Source organism: Mizuhopecten yessoensis, unplaced genomic scaffold (genome assembly GCF_002113885.1).
Source record: "Mizuhopecten yessoensis strain PY_sf001 unplaced genomic scaffold, ASM211388v2 scaffold10869, whole genome shotgun sequence".
Lineage (NCBI taxonomy): Eukaryota > Metazoa > Mollusca > Bivalvia > Pectinida > Pectinidae > Mizuhopecten > Mizuhopecten yessoensis.
The window spans coordinates 92,581-99,005 of NW_018408762.1; the positions used below are offsets into that span (position 1 = coordinate 92,581).

Consider the following 6,425-nt stretch of genomic DNA (forward strand, 5'->3'; position numbering starts at 1 on the left):
ATCCAATATGCCTACATACTGACTTGTGTATATAATTACTCATGGAACTCTCACCGAATTCCTGACTATATGAATGTACATCTCAAGTCTGCCTGTAGGGGTGAAAATATTTACCCAATGCTGAGTCAACAGATATAAAGGAGAGCCACCTATATACAGTTATAGTTCACAGCAGGAAGTCATTTTATCTGTGCTGATTAGTACTGATTCATATCCAGTACTTTAAAGATCGAACCTCCTATATCAGAATTGGTTGGGAAAAAAAATCTTTGTTTTGAATACAAACTTTTTATAACTTAAAACTTTAATTTTCATATTAAGGGGTGTTTTTAGGAGCATTATCAGTTCTTAAATGATGTGTGTACTGTATACATACCTACATGTATGTCCATATTAATTATAATGTAAGGCAATTATACTTAAGTAATATTTTTCTAGGGTAGTTGATTAGTACACTTGCCTTTCACCAAGGCGGCCGGGAATTGATTCCCCGATCGGATGTGAGAATTAAGGTAAAGGGGCACCTGCCAGACCACGTTAGTTTCTCCAGGTACTTCAGTTTCCTCACTATGACCCCCTGCTCGCTAACATCCAGGCCAACAAGAATGATAAGTATAAGTTGTAAAAACTTGTCATAATTGTTTTAAAATGAATATAAAGCTTATATTAATATTTTATACATATTGATGAAATATAGCGTTATGGTTTCCAAAGCATAAACAAGAGGCCCATGGGCTTTAACGGTCACCTGACATCCGATTCAAATTAGGTCTGTCATCCAGGGGCCAATTCATACTTTTCGTCGGTCCGAGTGACCTTGCCGCATCGTCTATTCATTTTTCCTTGTGAACACAATAACTTATGAACCGATTTTGATGAAACTTTGTATGCAGCTTTGCATCAATGAGATCTTGGATGAGTTTGAATACCAGACCAATTTGACCATAACTTACATAGTTATTCCCCTTGGTAATTCTATTATTGTTGGACCCTGTGAACACGATAACTGAAATAAATGGGTGGGACTCAAATTTTGACCCAAGGGGTCTGTTTTGAACAAACTTGGTGACTGTATGTCTTCTGTTCTTGGTTAAAAGAAACAAGTAAAAGCATAAATCAATGATTTGTTAAATAAGGCACAAAATTTTAATAGCACCTTTTTAGTAGCAAAAATGCGTCATGAATGTACCACATGAATTTACATCTATTCTTGTGTAATGTCAATCAACATCACAGGGACAAATAATAATATAATGACAAAGGGCAATAACTCTGCAGGTTACTGTCAAATAATTCCCAGTTTCGAACTCATCTGAGATCTTACTGATATAAGGCTACATACAGAGTTTCATCAAACTTGGTTGATATTTACTCAAGTTATCGTGAACACAAGGTCCAATAATAATATTATTACAAAGGGCAATAACTCTGTAAGTTTCTGTCGAATAATTCCCATTTTCGAACTCGTCTGATATCTTTTTGATAAATGGCTTCATACAAAGTTTCATCAAACTCGATTAATATTTACTGAAGTTTTCTTGTTCACAAGGTCCAATAATAATATTAATACAAAGGGCAATAACTCTGTAAGTTACAGTTAAATAATTCCCATTTTCGAACTCGTCCGAGATCTTATTGATATATGGCTGCATACAAAGTGTCATCAAACTCGGTTAACATTTACTGAAGTTATCGTGTTCACAAGGAAAAGTTAACGCACGACGACGGACAAAAGACTATCACAATAGGTTACCATGACCTATATGGTCAGGTAACCTAAAAACAAGTCCCTAGTAGTTAATTAAACTTTGTTTACATTATCATAGGATGTGGTCACTCCAATGGTTACCGTATGGAACTAATGCGATAAAATAAAACATGGAGTAGTATAATTATTTTCGTGATCTTCACTTAGTTAATTTACACCTTACAATATTACACTCTAGACATGCTTGATATATAATTAAATGAGCCCCTCTATTCGTGACGTAGAATTTACAGACACGACACAAGACTTTCTAGATGTTTTTAGAGTCTTCTATACAGTTTCAGAGTCGGCGATCAACAGTACTCGTCTAGCTTTGTACCTTGGTCTATATTGTAGAAATGCACTGTGCTTTTATGTTTTGATGTATTACTACATGTACTTGTATTTTTTCTGAGCTTTTATATTTTGATGTATACTGTATACCTGTAATTTCCTACCCTTAACGAACAAATCAATATTTACCTGTGATATAAACCAGGCTGCCCTATGTCAACAGGCTGCTGATGTCACCGTTACTATGTGTGTGCACTGACAGCTCAGACAGGAAGGAAACAGGATTGACTGTTGATCAACTACCTACACCATACCTACGCTATATGTCTTCAGTCCTACCTCTTTACCAGTGATAAACCCGTGAATGGTATTAACTCATTCATCCCTGAAATTTCAAAATGAACTATTTTGACCTTTGAACTAGAAGAGTTCAAATGTCCCCCCCCCGATAAACGGCTCTTTTCTACCATCATATCCATCTTAACATATCAAAGCTCTAATATGACGATATGACAGGTAAAAATGTCAAGCATCCAATCAATCCCACCCCAAACCAAACCAGGCAGTGATATATAAGTCCATGCTTGTTCTAAGCTCACCCCCTATATATGTCTCTTTTCTAACCATCTTATCATATCGTAGCTCTAATACTCTTATATAACAGGTAAACATTTCCAGCATCCAATCACCCCCACCCCCAACCAATATCTCACATAACTTCTGACTAATTCCTGACTCGTTTATTATTACAGGTTAAATACAGTGTAAGTTGATACAAGACAGTAAATCTCCTTCCAATTATAGACGACTAGGTCGTAGTTGTCAAAGGTTGGTATGAGCAATACATAATGACATCCTATTACATAGTTGTAACCACTAAGTCCGAACAGTCCATTATATATATATCCATGTCGATAGCCGATTGTTGTAAGTATTGATCATGAAGGTGAAATACAGGATCAGAAGATCACTTAGAGGTGTTTAAATGGTTTAAATGGTTGTACCGGTATATCATTGCCTCTTTGTCAGAGACGGCCTTAACATGATTAAGACTGTCATCCTACCATTTATAGCGACTTCTGTACACAGTATAGTGCTTTGTGTGGCCTTTAATATTTTCCTGCTAATAGGAACCTATAAACAAACTTTCGCAATGTTAAATAAACAGTTTAAAATTGTTAAATCTGCAGTGTTACTTGTCCGGAATTTTCACTATTGTGTTGAATTCATGGAGTAAACTTAATTTACCTTAAAAATATCAGACACGAATGACAAGATAACCCCAAAGTACAATAAAAGGGATCCCACTCGGACAGGAGAATATAACCCCTAAGTACAATAACAGGGATCCCACTCGGACAATGCTACTCTGCCTCATTATCAGATAGAAGAGACGTCTGTGAAACTGTTACTATTCACTGCTGTACTAATATTCACTGCTGTAACGTGTGTTAAATTCCACAAATAATTAAAATGTTCATACCAGGCAGGGCTAGACAGTTAGGGTAGCCTAATAGTCTGAGACTTGTGAAATACAAACCACATTAAGGTACGTCTTAATTATAAATGACATTTATCCATACACATGTAAGTATTACATAACAATAGATGTATATTTGAATTATTGACAAATCTCCCTATCAGTAATACAAGTTTCCTCTACAACAGCAGTAAAAGATGTTTCTTATGTAGCATGGAGCTTCCTCAATATTAATCTCATTCCCCAGCATTACCTTACACAGAAATAGTTTTAGTTTCCAATACTTTCTTTTAATTATAAGCTAATCTGTAAGACTCCTCCTATTCCCCAGGATTTTGATAACTACCACACAAGGAGATGAAATTCGTCAATTACAAAAAGATAGGACCTATCATTTTACCCTCTAGTCCTCAGTCAGTACCCCTAGCTGCCATGCTTACAGAATACATGTGATGTCACCTAATACTGACAGGGAAACTCCTGGTTTCAAGCTTCGAAACAGCCATCTCCCGTTTCTCCCCCTTTGACACGAGAACACCTTGGCATTATTAAATTTGCAAAAGGGCTCTTTATTTCCATACCTACAGAATAAACACGGGATGTTTCGAGATATGGACAGGGAAGCTACCAATGTATACTGGTTTTGAGCTTCAAAATGGCCATGATCTTCATACTTGCCAACTTTTTGATAGTTTACATATGCTCTAAATTGAAAATTTAATTGAATGTGTCTTTATACACCTTAGAGGAAAAGTATCACTTTTGAGTTGTTGATTCAGATGAAATCATCAGATCTTTGAAAATATAAATAATTTAGCAAATTCACTGGTTGAAAATACTCAATTTTAGGGCCCAAAATCGGGAGTCAGATCTGCTTCCAAAATAGGGAGAGTTGGCAAGTATGCATCCATCTCCCATTTTGACACAGGAACACGCTCTTCAAATACTCTCATACCCATTGATCGGCCTGTACTGGTCACACATTGGGAATATTTATTTGGATTATTTGTAGCTTTGCTATATATTTCTCTATATAATGGCCCCTATGGTCATAGCCGGGTTCCTTGACATATATATCTGTATATACTACAGCCGGAGTAAACCTCTCATCTGCTAGGGTTTACTGCCATGTGTTTAATAGCCAGACATTGAAGTGCTCCCTCCAGTATATGGCCTTACGCTGGCCTGAAATGTTCCATCCTGGAAGTCTGGCGGTGCACACAGTAGTACAGTGATCCTATACCCATTAACACCAACACATAAATCTTCTGTTATCTAACCAAATAATCACAGCAAATTATACACCAAGATAACCCAAACTGTAACGTACACACGCTCAACAATTGTCGGCATACCGAAAAATGTATACTTCAGGATAGCGACGTGTTTAACCATCAGCACCATTATATAATGATAGATCTCACGCTTTACTGGATACTGATGGTTACAGATCAAGCATTTCTAAATATGACAGAGTATAAAATTTGGATTCTAAACAAATTAAAAGCTTCCCTGGTGATGTCATAATTAAAGTCAAGACATAACTTATTAGCACCAAGCACACTCCTTTTCACGATTCTGTATAATATACATTGAATGTCTGTGGCTCACTGACGCAGGTTTTAACGCAGTGAGCCCCGAGCTTATCAAAGAGAGGCAGTACGATCATTGTATCAATGCTGGATACACCTAAATCATTATTTTAAATACTGACACCTAAGTTTATATATTTATTTTTGTTTATTCTGGCAACAACCCACATAATTTTTATAAAATGATTATATGTCAGTTAACTATAGCTACAGGTTTCTACTGGCAGGATTACATTCTATATGTGTTTATCATATAGTTGATGTCAATGGTCAGATGTTATATGGGTACATCACACACAAACCACTATATATGTACCCAGGTAATTAGTATACTGGATAACACATTTTATAGTCATAACTGAGAAATCATTTGAAAGTGGAATATATTAAGTGTACAATATCCCTTTATGATTTATCCGATTCTCTCATTTTCATTGATTTCCCTAAAGTTGTAAAATTTAATTTAAGTTTTTTTTTCTTTAAATGAGTCAGTCCATCAGCAGTATTTATAAATAATTGAAACTTACCTTGATCTGTATAAATAAATCCAAGTAATAGTAATTCCCAATAGACTAACACATCAACACGCAGCTATAATCCGTTAGGTGTACCTACGACTAGAACAATCGCCCCACAGCGAGACCCCCTGTCTCTCCTAGCCTTCACTGTACTAGTGACAACAAACCCACTCACAAGCATATGTGTATGTGAATGGGTACAGCGACACAGCTAAGGCCCCCTAGTACAAGCTTTTGAGTGATATAGATCTCTTTCAAGTGTTGTCAGGGTCGTCCATAAGCTTCTCTGTCAGGTAACTAGCTTATACACCTACGGTAAATCATTGATTTGTACAGGTAACGTTACAGGTAGCCGTTATCTGTTAGAGGCAGGTCTGGTTGCTCGTAAATATGTCACTGTCAACTTACCTTGATTGACAACTGTTTTGTGAACAAAAAACCCTCAAGACAAAAATGTTCCACAAAGTCACTAGCCTACCTACCTACAGTATAGGAAAACTGTACATTAAATACAATTCTGAAAAGTGTACAAGTTTTAAAACTTATATGTCTCAAGTTAACAAGATTTTAACTTTGATTGAGAAAAAGCAATGAGGAGGAAATGATGTGCATGTTGGAATACAGAACGTGTGAATGTTCTCAAACCTTGATGGTCAAAATTAATTCTGGTAAAGATGACAAACCCACTTAGCATTATCTTATTGGTATTAAACAGCTAAATATGATAAAGAATCTAAAGCTGAGCATTTTATTTTCATGAAAGAATGAGGATGTTTAAAAACACTTTAAAAAAT

The 6,425-nt window shown here is 35.9% G+C and overlaps 1 protein-coding gene across 1 annotated transcript in view; it reads right to left on the bottom strand.

The window, feature by feature from the left end:
• Positions 1 to 5,841, bottom strand: part of LOC110463168 (transmembrane protein 198-like) — a 53,775-nt gene extending 47,934 nt beyond the window's left edge. Inside the window, exon 1 of the mRNA XM_021517545.1 lies at positions 5,641 to 5,841. The gene's annotated coding sequence lies outside the window, so the exon portion shown is untranslated. The remainder of the gene's footprint in view (positions 1 to 5,640) is intronic.
• Positions 5,842 to 6,425: the final 584 nt, after the last annotated feature.